The sequence below is a fragment of the Coffea arabica genome, chromosome 5e (assembly GCF_036785885.1).
Source record: "Coffea arabica cultivar ET-39 chromosome 5e, Coffea Arabica ET-39 HiFi, whole genome shotgun sequence".
NCBI lineage: Eukaryota > Viridiplantae > Streptophyta > Magnoliopsida > Gentianales > Rubiaceae > Coffea > Coffea arabica.
In genome coordinates this window covers 43,522,619-43,541,797 of record NC_092318.1, presented here as the reverse complement: position 1 = coordinate 43,541,797, position 19,179 = coordinate 43,522,619, and the positions used below count along the sequence as shown (strand labels likewise).

The 19,179-nt window shown below is 37.1% G+C and overlaps 1 pseudogene; it reads left to right on the top strand.

Moving 5' to 3' along the window:
* The first annotated feature begins 1,836 nt into the window (after nt 1–1,836).
* Nucleotides 1,837–18,736, top strand: LOC113743381 (disease resistance protein RFL1-like; annotated as a pseudogene).
* The last annotated feature ends 443 nt before the right edge of the window (nt 18,737–19,179 follow it).

Here is a 19,179-nt window from a genome sequence, read left to right as displayed (position 1 = left end):
ATGTGAGAATGTGTGAGAAAAAAAAAAAAGAGAGAAAGGTATATGTGTCTAAAAGCTACGCATATGTGGGAGAAAGAGTGAATGTGTGTGGGAGAGAGAGTATGTAGGTATATGTGAAAGTGTTTGCGTGAGATTTTTTTTTTTTTCAGGGGTTTGGGGGGTTTTTATCTCTTAGCAGCGGGGCACCCTGTGGGGTTTTCTATCCCACATCGAAATTGGGGGTTAGGGTTTGGGTAGATAAGTCCCCTGGACGCCTTCAAAAGTTTCCGGCTTTTGAAGGTTGTTCGGGGATTCAAGGTTTATTTACACAAAAGTCTGAGTTTCTCTCAGCTTTGGCAAAAGAGATTTTTTTTTTTTCGAGTGAATATATTGTAGTAGTTCATCAATTTAGCAAATTAAGTGATACAAATTTCACTTAAAAAATTTTGGATAAAAAATTAAGTGAGACTTAATTTATCAAACTTATGTTATCAAACAAGTTTAATAGAAAAAAATTACTTAATTTATTAAATTTTAGTGCTATATGGGGGTTATCAAAACCCCTAGTTGCTACAAATTATCATTCAAGAGCACAAAAGATTTAGAGCAAAAGGGAAAAAAAAAAAAATTCTCCTTTCCGGAGCAGAACACCTTTCGTAGGAATTTGAAGAATCAACATTACTGGCTAAATGCTTATTTCCAATATAGTTCGCAGGGCAATCAGATTTAGTTACATGAAAAATTCATGAAAATATTGGGCTTAATTAGACACTTAATTTTTCTAACATAAAACGCAAAGCTTTTCTCTTTTTTTTTTTTTTTTAAAGCAACTATATTATCACCCTCTTATCCAATTCGTTCTCCCTTTGCCCACCTCATCCCCGCTTTCGGCGAAAGAACCAAAAAAAGAAAAGAAGCACATTTTGTATTGTCAATTTCCACTTTATCGCCGATCATTGAATTTACCTTCGGCCTCCATGGAAAGATGGGCTAATTTAACAAGGGATTAGGGTAGAAAAAGCGTCCAAAAATATAGATAAAGTGTTCTTTGCCACTCTTTACACAAGTAAAGCATTACAGGTTGTCTCGCATATTCGCTGAAAAGAAGGCCTCTTTTCCCTGGCGTCCTAATGCAATGAAGGCGTAGACAAAATGCTTTTTCTAATTGTTTGATATAGAGAACGATTTTGCATACTTTCTGTCTTAAACCCTCAACTATAGCTTTGGTATGGGAAGACGGGAAGACGAAGCAAAGAATCAGTTGTTTTCAATAACTTTATTAGTGCGAAATGATTCGCCAGCCCGCGCTGTTTTGGGCTCCATGAGCTTAAAGCTTCAAAGAAGCTTTTACTGGTTTTACCTCTTCTGCATTGACTGACTTTAGCAAGTCATGAACCACAATACCATCAATTGAACCACAGGGTTCCAGTTAAGAAGCTACACGGAAGAATGAAAAGGACCAAATATATGTAATTTCGCTGATAGTACCATATATGTCAGCGTAAAGGAATTCTTCCCCAGTGTAATTATAAATAAAGTGGATTTAAATTAATTTTAGTTAGCACACTAGACAAAAAGAGGTTTTCACAGGTGCAGAAGGCTTTTGTAATCTCTTCTTCATAGTAAAAATTCTACTCCTTTATCCATAGATATAGGTTATTTGATGGTTTACTCCTCTACCCGTAGACGTAGTTCATTTGATGGAGCCACATAAAATTGCATTTCAATTTATTTAACTATTTGGGGCTGAGATTTTTGGGGTTTAGAGTTTTTTAAACATGATAATCGAGCTATGCATGATTGTCCAACAAAAAAATTAACTGGCTTTTTAAACATTGCAATCTCAGTGGCCTTTATTCTAACTTTCCTGAAAGTTTCCCGGACAAGGGCCCGCTGGTTATCCTGAACCCTTTAAATCACTTGACGTCTCCAATTAGTTCAACTTTTACCCTCTTCCTCCATGTATGTACTCCAAGAAGTAGAGAAACTCAAAAGAAACAAAGAAAAAATATTGACGTAATACATACAATTTGGCAGAGTTTCAAGGTTTTCAGCTTCTTCGAGTTCGCTTGTCAATTTCACGTACAACTACAGTGAAATCACTTCCATCTGGAATTTGTACATGTTTGGAGTTGCTTCTTATCTCATCATGTTATAATAGCTTTACATGGCATAAAAATCTTGATTCAATTATAATTCAGTCACCAAAACTCAATCATCATATTCCTTGTATTTGTGAAAGCTAGACCAAAATATAATACAAAATTTTGTCTTTTGGCAGAGTCTTGCGGTTCTCAATTTCTTCAAGATAACCTATCCTGATTTCAAGGTACAATGATTTTACACTCGATCTTGAATTTGCAAATTTTTTGTAGTTGTTTATCATTTCATCATGTTATATTTAGCTTTCTGAGGCCCAAAATTCTTGATCACTTGTTCTTCTTTAAACACATGGAGTTCTGCTCAAGCTTTTGACATGATTGACATTTGCTGGAAAGAATTTCGAACATTATCTAAATCCTGCGTTGTAAAAGTATAACGAAAACAACAGTCCATATAAAAAATTATTCATACCAACACTAGCAAAAATTGTCCAAATCCTGTGCTCTAAAAGCATAGCCCAAAAAAAATCCATAAAAACAATCAATTATACCAACATTGTGGCAAAAATATTAATCTTTTGACCTTTTGCATATGAAATGGGCAGGAAGACCTTGACTTAGATATTGTAATGCTCAACTCTTTAAAATCACTCATGGTCTCCTATTAGTTCAACTTTTATCATTAATTCCTCAATACTCAACAATCATACTCGTAGTAAATCAAAGGAAAAACAGAAAAAAAAAAAAAAAAAAGTACATGCTTTTGGCAGTCTCAAGATTCTCAGCCTCCTCAAGCTTGCTTTCGGGTACAATGAGATCACATCCATCACAATTTTGTAATTGTCAGAATTGTTTCTTATTTCATCAAGTACGTAATTGCTTTACTTGGCACAAAAATCTTAGTTCAATTGTTGGAGTCTTAATTCAATATTTTTGGAGCTGCTTCTTAGTAGTGAAAACTGACGAAAATATAACACTTTTGTGTATTGACAGGGTGCCAGCGTCTTCAAGATAAGTTGGCCGGAAAATTTTGGTTGTCCAACATTGCACGGTAAAAGGATATCATACTCCATCTTAATTTTGTAATATTGAAGTTTTTTCTCACTGCATTCATGTTTTATATAGCTTTTCGCGGCATAAAAATCACAGATTACTTCCTTTTGTTTCAACATCGATTGCTCTCTTCATGCTTTTCACATTGTTAGCATTTTCTGGGCAAGAAAATTGAATTTTATCATAGTTGCAAATTCTTATTAACTTTTGGAGAAGATAAAATGTGAACAGAAGCTGTATATGGGCTGGATCTAGGCCATAATGATATATATATATATATATATATATATATATATATATGTGTGTGTGTGTGTGTGTGTGTGTGTATTTATTTATGGGCAAACTCTAATTTACCCCCCTGTGGTTTAGTATTTTTTTACATAACTCTCCTATGATTTCAAAAGTTATACATAACCCCCTCATAGTTTGAATTAAAGTGTCAATGTGACGGAAATGATCATTCGTAACGGAGTCACCTAAAATGTCAAAAATATCCTTATGTAAAGTTGAAAATTATTTATTAACCAAGAGGGGTTATGTGTATATTTGGAAAACCATAAGGGAGTTATATAGTAAAACATTAAACCATAAGGGAGTTATATGGTAAAACATAAAAATCATACGGGGTTAGTGTGTCATGTATTTATAAGGGTAATTTTGACATTTTCGAAAGTTCTGTTACGAATGACTATTTCCGTTACTTTGACACTTTAATCCAAATTATGAGGGGATTATGTATAGTTTTTGAAACCATAAGGAGTTATGTAAAAAAGCACTAAACCACAGGAGGGTAAAATGTAATTTACCCTTTATTTATTTATATTTATATATTAGCCCAAGCATATTCTTATGTGTATAAATTAGCTTAGTCTCTCATATATGTTTGTGAATGTATTAATTCAATCTTTGATAGGTTGCAATTTTATCATTTATTTTATTATTAATTTTCCCTATTATCTGACCTATTGTAGATTAATTGCTAGATTCTACTCACTTTTGATATTTTGCATTTATTTCAGGGAGTAGAACGAACATTTGATAACAAGTGCCAATTTAACAGAAAAAGAGTCTAAGGCACAGAGCTTATCCCAGGGGCATTGTTGGCAAAGGCAAACTTGTGCCTATTTTAGTAATTGCCGAAGACAAAAGCATTAAAAAGAAGAACGAATGGCTGGAGTTGGGAGCTTCTTCTTCCTCCGGAGTCCTCTCCGCAAGGGAGGGCGCCGCACAAAGCCGCCGCGCAGGAGACTACTTGGAAGCTTTAGTTTTTTTACTTTTCTTTGGTTGCTTGTCCTTCTGGCATGGCGGGTCCTCTTTGTTTTCTCCATTTCCTTAGTTTTTAGAACTTTGACTTTTCTTCTAAAGAGAGCATTGAGTAGCCGTTTTCCTTCTGGAGGTGTCAGACCAAAGGAAGACTATGAATTACCCTTTGTAGCTTTCTTTCTTTATTGAGTAAACGAATTGAATTCACCCAGCTTTCCAATTGATTTCCGCAGCCTTCGCTACAATTTCTGGTGGGTTTAGTTCAGCAATTATGAACTAATTTTTCAATTCTAGTCAAGGAGCAACGAAGGCTCTGGGTCGCCCAAAAATTGTGAGATCGATTTAATTTTATCTTTTGCTTTTATTTATTGATATTCGCATATTCCCTGGTTACAGTGCTTATGATTGTTCAATTAATTGATTGTCTTGGATCCGGATAATTAGTTAATTTGATAATCTATTGTCAATTGGGACGTTAAATCCGTAATTGTTTAATTGTCTCAAAATAGTGATAACTGGCATAATTAGACGTGTGTCAGGGGAATACGCGGGCTAATCTAAAATAACCCTGGTAGTGCGTTATTTGATTAGAATAGGGCTCCTCTAATACGTAAGGCAATTGGGGAATTAAATTCTATGGGCGTACCTAGGATTATTTCTCAATTAGAGCAGTGATTAACGGGCGTACCTTAATCATCGACACAGTAAGGAGGGGTTGACTGTCATCGCTTGTTTGGCAGTTATAACCTATTTATTAGTAAATAATTGGAATTGCCTTTGCTTATCGATGATCAATTGGGTGAACCATTGCTGAAGTTATTCCTTGGCTAGATCCTTAATTATCATTCATTTGATTTTAGTAATTTATTATTTAATTTTTAGTAGCTTCTTAGATTTTATTTACATTTATTTGATTGTCACTTTCTGCATAAAAACACCCCCCCTTTGTCACTGTGAATTTGAAAAGAAACGATTACTCCCAGTCCCTGTGGATTCGACCCTGCTCACCACTATCTACAGAAATTACTTTTAGTTTGAGCAGGTATTTATTATTGCACAGGCTTCGACAACCTGTCAATTTTTGGCGCCGTTGCCGGGGACTGGCGCTAGTTATTTGTTTCTTTTTCAATTCATCTTGTTTACATTTTTTTATTTAGTTTATGGCTTCTTACACTCCGTATTTTGGTGATATACTGGATTTTATTTCCGGGGAAGGCAATGAGGCTAGTTTTTTTGTGAGGTCTGCATATGCAGAGGCACTAAACTCTGTTAGAGAAAGAATGGCTGCTGCAACCTGTGAAATTTGTTATGCCAGGGATCATTCAACCGGTATGTGCCCCGAATATCAAGACTATCTGAGTGACTATCTCAAAAAAAAATTTGGAGATTCTTCACCTCGATCTCAAACGTGGTACGACCCTTATTCAAACCGGTATGATCAAGGATGGTGGGATAACTCTAACGTTAATTATGAAGAGGGGCCAATGAGTTTTCAGCTGCAAGAGTCTCAACAATCGTCATTCATGTCAGACTTGCCCTCACAGACCATCAATGACTCTAAGAAAGGTGAGAGTGCAATTATCCTGACAAGTGATATGGAACTGCAAGAGTCTCAAGAAGGAGGATCCAAAGATACAGTTGAAAAGGAAGTTGAAGCGGAAGACATGAGACTCCAACATCAAATTATTAAAGTGAATGAATCCAGTGAACAATTTCCAAATGCGGTGACATCTCCTCCACTTCTTAATCAATATTTTCCTAATTCCTCTTCTTCAATTCCTGTTACTGAAATTGATTTTATTATACCAAAAAATTTGAAATTTCATGACAGGAATAAGTTAAGAGTGGCAATGAAAAAATATCTTGAACCGATGAATGCGTGTGGTGGAGGAGTGAGTGGAGAATGTAGATCATTGTTGACTTGTTTAGCGCCATTTACTAGTCCATGGAAGCCCGTAACTCGTGTGCTCAAAGATTACTCCATCTATGAGGGTTACCAGGATCATATTGAAGATGAAGCATTGAAACGAGCCACAAGATTTTATCCCCCGTGAACAAGCATAGCATGTCGAGCAAAAGACATTAAAGAAAGGCGCTCATTGGGAGGCAACCCAATTGTTTCTTTTAATTGCTTGATTGGTTTCGTGTCATAGTTTAAATCTGCTTTCCTTGAATTTGACTGATTTTGGGTGTTAATTTTCGTTTTTTCTGATTTATAGGTGCCCTTCAGTCATGACGCGCCCGCGTGGTGATGTGCAGGGAGCTCACGATCAGAAATTTCTGAAACTTCTGGGAGCTCTCCTGCCCTCTTGACGTGCCCGCATGGGGACGTGCAGGAAGCTCACGATCAGAAATTCTGAAACTTCTGAGAGCTCTCTTGCCCTCATGACGTGCCCGCGTCACGTTCGCGGGAAAGGTAAGGATTCAAAAAAAAAAAAAAAAAGAACAAAGAAAATTTTTCTTATCAACGTAGCTTTAGTTTCCAAAATTCAAAAAAAAAATTAAAAAAAAAAATTGATTTCCGTAGAAAAAAAAAAATTTTCTTTTTCTTCTTTTCTTTCTTTCTTTTTTTTTCTTTCTTTCTTCTTCTTCTTTCTTCTTTCTTCTTTCTTCCTCCCCTGCTCCCTCTCTGTTGCCCGCCTTCCACTTGCGCCGCAACCCCCATCACGCAGCAGCCTACCGCCGCAGCTCTCCCATCTCTCTTCTCTCTGGTCCACCGCCGCCACTCAGCGGACCTCCACCAGCCCGCATCGCCGTCCGCCAGGCAGTGCCGTCCACCACATCGCCTCCACTGTCCGCAACCAGCCGCCGCCCGCGACCCCAGCGCTCCACCAGAGCGCGGCTCTCCGTCGCCAGCCGCGGCCCACCTTGCGCGCTCCACCGCCATCTTCACCTCCATAGCGCGCCGCTCGCTCCTGCTCCACCGTTGACCGCCGCTGTTTTCATCGACACCGCCGCAACCCCTCACGCGATTCCGGCACAACTGACACCCACTATTGTCCCATTTCGTCTGGCTACTACCTACGGTGGAGGTAATTGGAAGTTGCCCCCCCTAATTTCTTCATTTCGTCCGGTTGGCCACCTGGTTAACTGCTGAGGTTTTGTGATTGGGTTGTAATTGTTCAATTTCTGAAATGCTGTCACTGGTATGCCATATTATTGGGGCCCTTGTTACGATTTGACTACATTGGGTGGGCTGGTGTTGTGAAATTTTCTTTTGCTAATTAGGACGGCAGCTCTGCCTGTGTTTTGATTGTTGAAATTCTCAATTGTTGGCATTGATAGTTGTTATTTTGGTTTATCGGTGGCCGGCTAGTGGTAGTGTGTGATTTCTTTTCCACAGTTTACTACACCAGTGGTACTGGTGAGGTAATTGGACCTCAATTGCATACTTCTATTTAGTTGACCAAGTGATCATTGTCCAATCCCTGAGCTGTTATCATTGAAATTAATAATTTTGAGTTGCGACTTTTATTGGCCAACTGGAGCCATTTGTTGGGATTTTGGGTGAGCTGAAATACTGCAACTGTCTAGTGACATTTGGGCGATTTGATTCTGCTTTTGCATGTTGAATTGGAATATCTGGCCGCTTGTTTTACTTGTGAGATTGGTAGCATTTATTAATTATGGAAGACATCCTGGTGATTGGTTAATATTGCTATTTTGGGACCATTGTTTGTGACCTCAGCGGCCGGGGTTCCCAACTGGTGGATTAGTACATACTTGGGGCTATTGCTTTACTACTGCTTTGATCTGCTATAGCATTTGTTGAAATTTCTGGAGATATTTGTTGAAATTTTAGAATGCATTTGTTGAGAGTATGGATGGCCCGAGTTTGCTTGTTGACTGACTGATTTGGGTAGCCCCTGTGCTTATTGACGTGACCTTGCTAGTTTCTAGTTGTTGATAATAATTGCTGGTTGTTAGTTTTGGAGTGCAACTGTTGCTTTGTTGACCATATTTAAGCTTGGGTGGCCCGTGTTTGCTTTTAATTGTTGAGTTGGGGAACACCGGTGACTATGAATGTGCGTTGGTGATTGCTATCTTTGTTGGATATTCTGTCTTTTGTTGTTTGGGGTGATAATTGGCGTCAATGGTGAGTGGCGCCACTTACAAGCACAGGTTCACAACGTAGATGAACGAATGACGAACATCACCCGCCAAGTGGCAAGGATGTCTCAGAACTCGGCTTCCTTCCACTGTTCCCTCCTATCCTTTGGCCACTCGTGAGGGAAGTTTCGTTGCACTCTTCGCTTTAATTGCTTTAATCCCTCCATTGAGGACAATGTAGGATCTAGGTGTGGGGGGGACAGCTATACTAGTTCTTTATTTTTAGTTTGTTATTCGTCCACCTCTCGTTCATTTTTTTTTTCTTTTTAGTGATTGGCTCGTAAGTGCATGCCAAGATTTGATGTTGGATTATTGTCTCTGTTTCTACTATTGCCAATTTTAATAATAAAAAGGTATCAAGTTAATGTGGTTGAATTCAAGAACATCTCTTTGGTGAATATCAATAATTGTTTTACTCTTATAATTTTTGGTTAACTTTCTTAGGCATAGGGAATGATTGTTGGCATTTTTAGTGAATTGGTCCGGTTATTAACTTTAGTTCTCCATGTTTGAAAATGAGGCTAGCTGATGCAAGTTTTCTTTTGGTTTTTGTGTTATATTGAGTTTTTGTGATTTTTAGCTATGAATAAACTTGACTGTACTCCGCTAGTATTTACTACCGAATAACCGGGGATTTTCACCAAAAGTGTTGATTCTCGCGTCAAAAGGTAGTAATTCCTATGAGTACGTGGTCACGTGGCGATAGAAGTTGAGTAACCGGGCTCCTTCATCTGGCCAATGTTGGAGTTCGCGTCAAAAGGCTCAAATGGCTAGCGACTAAGTCTTTTGTTACTACTGGAAAGAAAAAGAATCAAAAAAAAAAAAGAGAGAGAAAAGTAGAAAAAAAATTGTGAAAAAAAAAAGTGAAGGTTGTGTTAGTGTGTAATAAAAGTCAGCTTGCCGAATTATGGATTTAATGTTGAAATTTTGGTTAATAGTTGGACCATTTGCTGATAAATGTTATGCGTCATTCCTTTTTCTTAGATTAGTTAACCTGAAATTAGAGGAGTTTGTGGTTTAGAAGCTAACCAAAGTGATATTTCTTGGATCTTATTCACTGATGCTTGATTATTGTTTTTTGGTATCTTGGCAATTTGTGAGATAGAGCAATAGTCACTATCAAATATTGGTACTTGTCTGCTGTTCTCATGCTTGAGGACAAGTATGGTTTAGGTGTGGAGGGAATTGATAGGTTGCAATTTTATCATTTATTTTATTATTAATTTTCCCTATTATCTGACCTATTGTAGATTAATTGCTAGATTCTACTCACTTTTGATATTTTGCATTTATTTCAGGGAGTAGAACGAAAATTTGATAACAAGTGCCAATTTAACAGAAAAAGAGTCTAAGGCACAGAGCTTATCCCAGGGGCATTGTTGGCAAAGGCAAACTTGTGCCCATTTTAGTAATTGCCGAAGACAAAAGCATTAAAAAGAGGAACGAAGGGCTGGAGTTGGGAGCTTCTTCTTCCTCCGGAGTCCTCTCCGCAAGGGAGGGCGCCGCACAAAGCCGCCGCGCAGGAGACTACTTGGAAGCTTTAGTTTTTTTACTTTTCTTTGGTTGCTTGTCCTTCTGGCATGGCGGGTCCTCTTTGTTTTCTCCATTTCCTTAGTTTTTAGAACTTTGACTTTTCTTCTAAAGAGAGCATTGAGTAGCCGTTTTCCTTCTGGAGGTGTCAGACCAAAGGAAGACTATGAATTACCCTTTGTAGCTTTCTTTCTTTATTGAGTAAACGAATTGAATTCGCCCAGCTTTCCAATTGATTTCCTCAGCCTTCGCTACAGTTTCTGGTGGGTTTAGTTCAGCAATTATGAACTAATTTTCCAATTCTAGTCAAGGAGCAACGAAGGCTCTGGGTCGCCCAAAAATTGTGAGATCGATTTAATTTTATCTTTTGCTTTTATTTATTGATATTCGCATATTCCCTGGTTACAGTGCTTATGATTGTTCAATTAATTGATTGTCTTGGATCCGGATAATTAGTTAATTTGATAATCTATTGTCAATTGGGACGTTAAATCCGTAATTGTTTAATTGTCTCAAAATAGTGATAACTGGCATAATTAGACGTGTGTCAGGGGAATACGCGGACTAATCTAAAATAACCCTGGTAGTGCGTTATTTGATTAGAATAGGGCTCCTCTAATACGTAAGGCAATTGGGGAATTAAATTCTATGGGCGTACCTAGGATTATTTCTCAATTAGAGCAGTGATTAACGGGCGTACCTTAATCATCGACACAGTAAGGAGGGGTTGACTGTCATCGCTTGTTTGGCAGTTATAACCTATTTATTAGTAAATAATTGGAATTGCCTTTGCTTATCGATGATCAATTGGGTGAACCATTGCTGAAGTTATTCCTTGGCTAGATCCTTAATTATCATTCATTTGATTTTAGTAATTTATTATTTAATTTTTAGTAGCTTCTTAGATTTTATTTGCATTTATTTGATTGTCACTTTCTGCATAAAAACACCCCCCTTTGTCACTGTGAATTTGAAAAGAAACGATTACTCCCAGTCCCTGTGGATTCGACCCTGCTCACCACTATCTACAGAAATTACTTTTAGTTTGAGCAGGTATTTATTATTGCACAGGCTTCGACAACCTGTCAATCTTCTCAATCATCATTTTTTTTTGGGATCCCTACAATTAGATCTTGTTGAATCTAAGTCAAAATCCAAGTTTTGGTGTCAATTTTATGGTATAAGCAAAAGGATAAATACACATATACATACTATTGGAATCAATGGTATTTAAGTTAAAGTTATCTCTATCTTGACATTTAATAATCGTAATTGACATTCTTTGAAGAGAGTGTACAGTATTCAATAGATTTTTTTTTTTGGATTTAAAAGTAGATGCAACTCTCTAGAGAGTTGCAATATACTTTCTGGATTTAAAAATATGTGCAATTCTTTGGATATATCTGTAAGTGTAATCGTTTGGATTCCTAACTTGTAGCCAGAGTTGCATCTCATACTTTGCAAGGTAGGCAAAGACAAATTGGTTGATAATCGAGGCATTTAATCAATTACAATTGCACTAGCCTTTCTTTGGACACTCCCGGAACTTCCTTCACGAGGGCCCGTTATCATGAACCCGTAAGGCCATTGGTGGTCTGCTCTGCTGTTAGTTCAACTTTCACCATCCTTTCCTCAACACTCAACAATCATAACACATAATCTTGGCAGTCTCAAGGTTTTCAGCTTCCTCAAGTTTTCTAGTCAGTTTCAGGTATAATGAGATCATATCCATCGGAATTTAGTCACTGTTGGAGTTCTTCTCTTATTTCACCATGTTATAATAGCTTTGCTTGGCACCAACATCTTGATTCAATTATAATTTCTTCATCAAAACTCAACAATTATAGTCGCGAAAGAGAGACCGAAATAAAATACAACATTTTGTTTTTTGACAGGATCTAGTGGTTCTCAACTTCTTCAAGTTTTCAAGAAAACTTGTCCTGATTTCAAGGTACAATAACATCATATTTGATCTTGAAACTATAAATTTTTGTAGTTGTTTCTCATTTCATCATGTTATGGTTAGATTTGTAAGGCCCAAACATCTTGGTCACTTGTTCTTCTTTCAACACACGGAGTGCTTTGTTCAAGCTTTTTACATAATCGACAGTTCTTGGCAAAAACTTGTAACAAAGGACAGATGATCCAAACCTGGACCTAACTAATACTAACAAAACTAGATCTGGGCATAGGATGGATCTATAGGAGTAAATTGATCCTATTGAGTGTGGAAACATGTACGGATCTCGGCCTTAATCTTATAATTTATAAGCTTTTACATAAAATCTTGAATTTTTATAAAAATTTTCTTACACCAGATGCATATCAATTTTTTTGTTATAAAAAAAAGTTGCATATCAGTTTCATTTACTAAAATGCATAATTGAATCAGCATAATTGGACTACTTCTTTCTACCAAATTAAATGTTTTAGAGCACGTTATGAGTTTTATGCACGTATGAAATGAGGAGAGTAGTCTACTGTAGAACTGTAGCATCCTTCCTTTCAATTTTTTTTCAAAAAAGGAAAAAAAAAGGGAAAAATTGTTGACATATTTTTATCTAGGTAGGATGTTTTGAGACATTTTCTTCTTCTTCTTCTTTTTTTTGGAGAAAAAAAAGGTGTTTGAGCCATTTTTATCCTGACATTTTTTAGAGTACAGCTCTTATTACCTATTTCGTTTAGATCTTTAATTTGATGTACTCAAAATTAAAATTAATGAAATAAAAAATTACACAAGGTATCTAACCCAAAGGCTAATGAAGTAGGTTTTCGTGCATAGCTCTTCTTTTCTTTTTTGTTTTGGGACAAACAAAGAACATGCATTTTCCTGATGAAATTTTTAAACAGATGAATCATGCACTAAAAAAAAATAGTTAGCCGCATCAAGTGGGATAAATTTACACCACAAAATCAATGGTGCAATGATCGAAATATAATACAAACTTTTATATTTTGGCATAGTTTTGTAGTTCTCAACTTCTTGAAGATAACTTATTCTCATTTCAAGTTACATTCAACCTTGATTTTGTAAATTTTTGTAGTTGTATATTTAGATTTCTAATGCCCAAAAATCTTGATCACTTTTTTTTCGCCCTTTCAATACATAGAGTGCTCTCTTCAAACTTTTTATGTAATTGACATCTTTTGGCAAGAAATTCGGATATTATTATAGGTGCAAAAATTTTGTTATCAATTCTTTAGAGAAGATGAATGTATGGACTACTAGCTTGCTAAATTCCAGAGCTTACCATGATGTTATACTTTATAATCAACGATCATGAAGATCCCCTGATTAATTCAGATATACAGATCTGTAAAAAGAACAAGAAAATTTTTGAGTTTAAAAATGTCTTCAAGGGCCAAATGAAATAGAGTAATATTAATAGGAAAAATAGAATAGTCAATTAGCAAAAATTCGTTTGACATATTAATGAGATAATGGTCAAAAGCTTGGAACTCGAAAGTGCTTTTCTGTAATAATATATTTGATGTACCTAAATTAATTATACGTTTGCAAATTCGTAGAGTAATATGAAATTGGCTAGTAATAGGACCTCGTGGGTTTCCTGGATCTAAACAAAGGGCTGTAGTGGGGCCGATTCTTGGGCAGAATGAGTTGATCCAAATCGGGATCTCAAAACCACCAAAATTGGATCAACGAGCACGATGGGTATTCAAATTCATCGGACCGAATCCGGATTCATTTAGTAACATGCTTAATTAAGCCCACCAAATTGGACGACTCCGTGTTTATGTGCTCTTCTTCCCTATCAAATGGGAAGGTATTAGAGCACTCCATGCTAATTAACATCCTCCCTTTCAAGTTTTGAGACATTTTTTTCTTATTTTTCATCCTCTTTCTCCTTTCTTAAAATAATGTATTTGAGACATAATGTATTAGGGTGCAACTCCTGTTACCTATTTCATTTAAATTTTTTGGTTTGATACAATCAAAATTTAAAAATCGACAGAAAAGAAAAAAAATGTCACATGGTTCTTCATATCACATTGATATTTCTCCACATATTGTAGTAAATATTTTATTTTTTTTGCCAATGGGAAGAATCACAGATGAGCTTACAGTTTGATATATTCTTGAATTCTATGAGGCCTTTAATTGGACTATTTTGTCGTTTGCTATTTGTCGAATGAGTGGTGAGTAATTCGACATACACACCAATTGACCTAAAATTTATTTATCAAAAAAATTTTAAAAAGTAATTAAGATACCATTTGCCACAAATAAGAAAAAGAAAAATTATATTAGTGAGAAGAAACATCATGTTGTACCCAAAAAATATAAAATTACTACTGTATACTTCAAGAACATTTCATTCAGCGCAAGAAAGTTGTATTTGATAAATAGTTGAATATGAGAAAAAGTCTTTTTCATCTTTAACATTGATGATGCACATATTCAAAAATAAATGCAAAAAGAAGTTGAGGATACCATTATGTAGAATCCAACATTAATCGGCTAATTGTCCTCACCGAGTTCAAATTTGTCAAACTAAGTTTGGAAATGCCCTGTTTCAAAATTTTCCAATGGATTATTATGCTGCCTTTATTGAACAACGTTATTGGTAGATAACTGGAATTTTTAGAGATTCTCTCGTCACTTGATAGGTAATGGAGTGCATTGGAAAATTAATGGAGTGCATTTGGGATTTGACATATGAAAAAGCAAAGAAGTGGTACTATTTGCGTGATAACCTAAGATCGCTCGATACGAAGTTGCAAGGATTAAGCGCAAGGAAAAGTGACTTCGAGTCGAAAGTGACAAATGCAGAAAGATCAGGTACTAAGAAAAGGAAAATGGAGGTTGAGAACTGGTTTGGGGACGTAAGAAAAATAGAGAATGAATTCGGTGCATTGAAAACGAGTATAGAACAGGATTGTCTTCTAAAAAATGCATGTAGCGGTGGGGATAGAGTGGAGGAAATGGATGCAAAGGTACAAGGCCTTATTGAGGAAAGTAATCATTTTGGTGAGCTTTGCCTTGAGGTTTTTGAGAGCAGAGGTGAGCCACGAGAGATAACAGAATTATTTGGAGAAACGTTCCGCAAAGGTCTGAAAACAATCACGGCGTGGTTGGACACCAATGAGATCTTAAGGATTGGGATCTGGGGGATGGGTGGCGTGGGTAAGACTACTTTGGCGGAACACATCCATAATCACCTCCTTGAGAATACTCAATCCAAGGTTTGTTGGATTTCTGTCTCCCAAGATTTTAGCATCAAAAGGCTGCAAGGTGACGTTGCTAAACGCTTAGGGCTCGATCTGTCAAACGTGGATGATGAAAAAGTAAGGGCACGTAGGTTGCGCAACGCATTCGACAAAATGTAGGTTGCTCATGTTGGATGATGTTTGGGAAGACTTTGGTTTAGACAGCTTAGGGATTGATGCAAGAAATTGCAGACTGATTTTGACTACACGCTCAGAAGAAGTGTGCAACCGGATGCGATGCCAAAGCAAATTTGAGTTGAAAACTTTGGACACAGAGGAAGCTTGGGGTTTGTTCGAGCGTACACTTGGCAGCGAGACCGTGCTTGATGGAGGTTTGAAAGATATTGCCAAGTCCGTTGTGGAAAGGTGTGATGGTTTGCCTCTTGGTATTATCGTAGTGGCTGGGAGCATGAGAGGTAAGACGGACATCCAGGAGTGGAGAAATGCATTGGCAGGCTTGGATGGAATAGGGCATGATGAGATGAAAGAAAAGGTGTTTCCAATCCTAGAATGGAGTTTCAATCGCCTGAAAGAACGTGAAAGGAATTGCTTCTTGTATTGCTGTCTTTATCCGGAAGATCGGAATATGAGAAGAAAGGAACTAATAGAGCTGTTTATTTGGGCAGAGCTGATGTCAAAACGGGGCACAAGGTCAGAAGCATTTGATGAAGGTCACACGATATTAAACAAACTGATTAGAGTTTGCTTGCTGGAAGGAACTAAAGATTACATATCGAAACTACAGATTACACCTTTCACATCTAGATTGATCACGCATGATTCCGAAGAGGATGACTGTGTGAAGATGCATGATTTGGTCAGAGACATGGCATTAAGGATCACGCATGGAAACTCCAAACCAGAGAGCAGCAGAGATGATGTACCACGATTCTTGGTGAAAAGCTTAAGACGGGAACATTCAAAAGTTACAACACTGGAACAAGAAGAGTGGACACAAGATCTCCATGCAGTCTCCTTCTATACAGATACATTTCCACGTATAAAAATAGAAATTCCACCAGACTGGTCACCAAATTGTCCTAAGTTCTCAACCTTGCTTCTTTCTCACGTTTTCATAGAAGAAATCCCAGATTCATTCTTTCGGCACATGTGTGGACTTAAAGTTTTGAATCTATAATCGTGCGAAGGTATAACAAAGCTGCCTAATTCTGTTTCAGACTTGGTGAATCTCACTGCCCTGATTTTGGGGGATTGTAGCGGCCTCCAATTTGTGCCACCACTGGGAAAGCTCAAGCAGTTGAGGGATTTGGATCTATCCGGAACTGGGATTAAGGATTTTCCTGAAGGCTGGGAGTCACTGGTCAATCTCGAAACGCTCAACTTGGTCATGTGTTGGGGTTTAACACGAAAAGTAATACCGAAAGGGACATTTTCCCAACTTCACCGTCTTCAGTGGCTATTATTGCCATCCTATGGCACGACACAACTTAATGATCCAGAAGTGTTGAACCAATTAGAAAGGTTTACAGGATGTTTGGCTTTTACGGACTTCTATAAAATTACTTGGTGGCCAAAATACTATATTCATGTTTATATCAATGACATCTTAACTGAGTATCCGAGTTTATATCGATACCAGGGGAAACAACTGTATTTTCATCAGTGTAAGCTTGGTAGAGGATCGAACAAGCTGCCAGATGATATAGAACGTCTGATAATCGAGGATTGTGAGGGCATGGGCATTAGGTGCTTGTCAGATGTTTTTAAGAATTTTATAAATTTAAGCCACTTATCTAGATTGGATATTAAGGATTCGGTTGGAATAGAGTTCCTCTGGCAATTGTCCTCTGCTGCTCCACGTGATCAGTTGGAAGTCTCGTCTTTTAGTCCACTTTGTGGTCTCAAAAGGCTACGCCTCCACAGGTTGCCAAATCTGGTTGGTCTTTTTTACGGAGAATCAGAACCATCATATTTGCTTCCAGCTGGCACCTTTTCTTCCCTTAAAATATTCTGGATTGATGGATGTCATGACATGAAGCAGCTATTCACGGTGCAGTTGCTGCAGAACCTTCAAAGGCTTGAAACATTAACAGTTGAAGATTGTGAAGGACTGGAGGAGATAGCAACAGATGGCAATGGAGTAGGACAAGGAGGAGGAGAAGGCACCCAATTGACTTCAAGTGAAGGAGCCACAGCCACTGTCATCCTTCCGAAATTGAGGCGGTTGCGTCTGGATAACCTGCCACAACTGAAGAACATTTGCAAGGCAGCCATGATCTGCGAATCAATCTATAAGATTGAAATATTTAATTGTCCAAATTTAAAGAGGCTGCCTTCGTTTCTTTCCACCATTGACGGACCACCATCTCTTCCCATCATTCTTCATAAAATCAGGGGAGATAAAGAATGGTGGGAATCATTAGAGTGGGACAATCCTAGTGCCAAAAATGACCTTGCCCCATACTTTACCACAGAGTGATGTGATATTTGAAGACCACTTGTTTGATCAAAATCCTGACTGGTCCTCATGTACGTGTTTTCTCCCTTTCTTTGAGGTTTTTCCCCCCAAAATGATCTACTTCTCCACTAGCATAGAATTTGCTATTGTGTAGGAATCCGTATTAATACTTTCCATATTGAGCTCAAGGTTTCTTTTTTTTTTTTTTAACTATCTTGTGGTGCAAACTGCTAACACCTTTTGAGTTGTTCTGATGGGAAAATAGATTTAAGTACATTAGTTTCTCTTTCTTTCTTATGTATTTTTGAGTTCAAAGTCGTTATAAATTTCTTTATGTTATTTTCTTTTTTCATTTTAAGCTATTGCATGTTCTCTGTCTTTCTCCTATTTCTAGTGAGGCTCAAGTTTTCTTCTACTGACAACCTTCCCTATAATGCTGAACCACGAACTGCACCATTTCTTGCTGTTGAAAGTTGTCTTGTTTTCCCCTTCTCTGAAGATGCTTTCTACGTATGTTACAGGGTGTATATGTTTGCAAATGTTTAAATTCCAAATTTCATATTGAGAGCCACAATAAGTTGGAAGGAAGGAAGTAGAATTACATTAATGTAATTTCCATGATCTTACTTGCGTTAGTATCATGGATGAGTTTGCTTTTTGTTTCTAACTATACTAATCAAGTGTTGTTTATCAGGTAGCCACAAAACTGCTGCTGCAAGAGAGGTGATGTTGCAAAAACAAGTGTTGATTGAAGCCAAATTTCATTTCAGTACATACTTCTTCCTTAGCTATATTACAGTTGCTAAGATTATCATCCAAATTCACGTACCTCCTTCCTCTGTCTAATGCCAAATTCCCAAGTGCCTCCATTGTTAATTTCTAGTGAACTCCCTTACCTATCAAGTGCAAGAGGGGAAGCTGCAGTGATACAGTTTTTTGTGACTATTCCTTGATTATCGATAAAGCTGTTTAGGGTAATATGACAAAATTTTTGATCATGTTGTACTCCAAGAATGTTTTCTCACTCTATCAATTTAAACCATTCTACGTATGTGCTTTTCCCTGATTTCCATTTCAAGCAATTATATGTCCAGTTCCACTGATAATTCTTTAGCTAAAGAAGGATCAGAATAATATTTGAATCCCTTCTAGAGTTAAATATCTACATTTAGAATATGATAGACTCTCGTATTTTCTCAATCACTTTTAGTACCTGAACCATTCTAGCAACAAGATTTCCCATCCTTCGCAATTAAACACAACTCACAAAGAGTGGCAAATGGCAACTATAAGCATGTGTGATCACTTTACTGCGAAGCATGGTGATATGATACTCACGCGCTTATTAACTCGGATTTGTTTAAGGCATTAGAGGAACTTGAACTGTATGACAAAGCAGGAAATGCAAACAAGCTTTAAATTAAACAAAAACCTTTCCCTTTTTTTTTTCTCTCTTTTTCCTTTTTAGCATTTATCTTCTTGTTTAGGATGCGC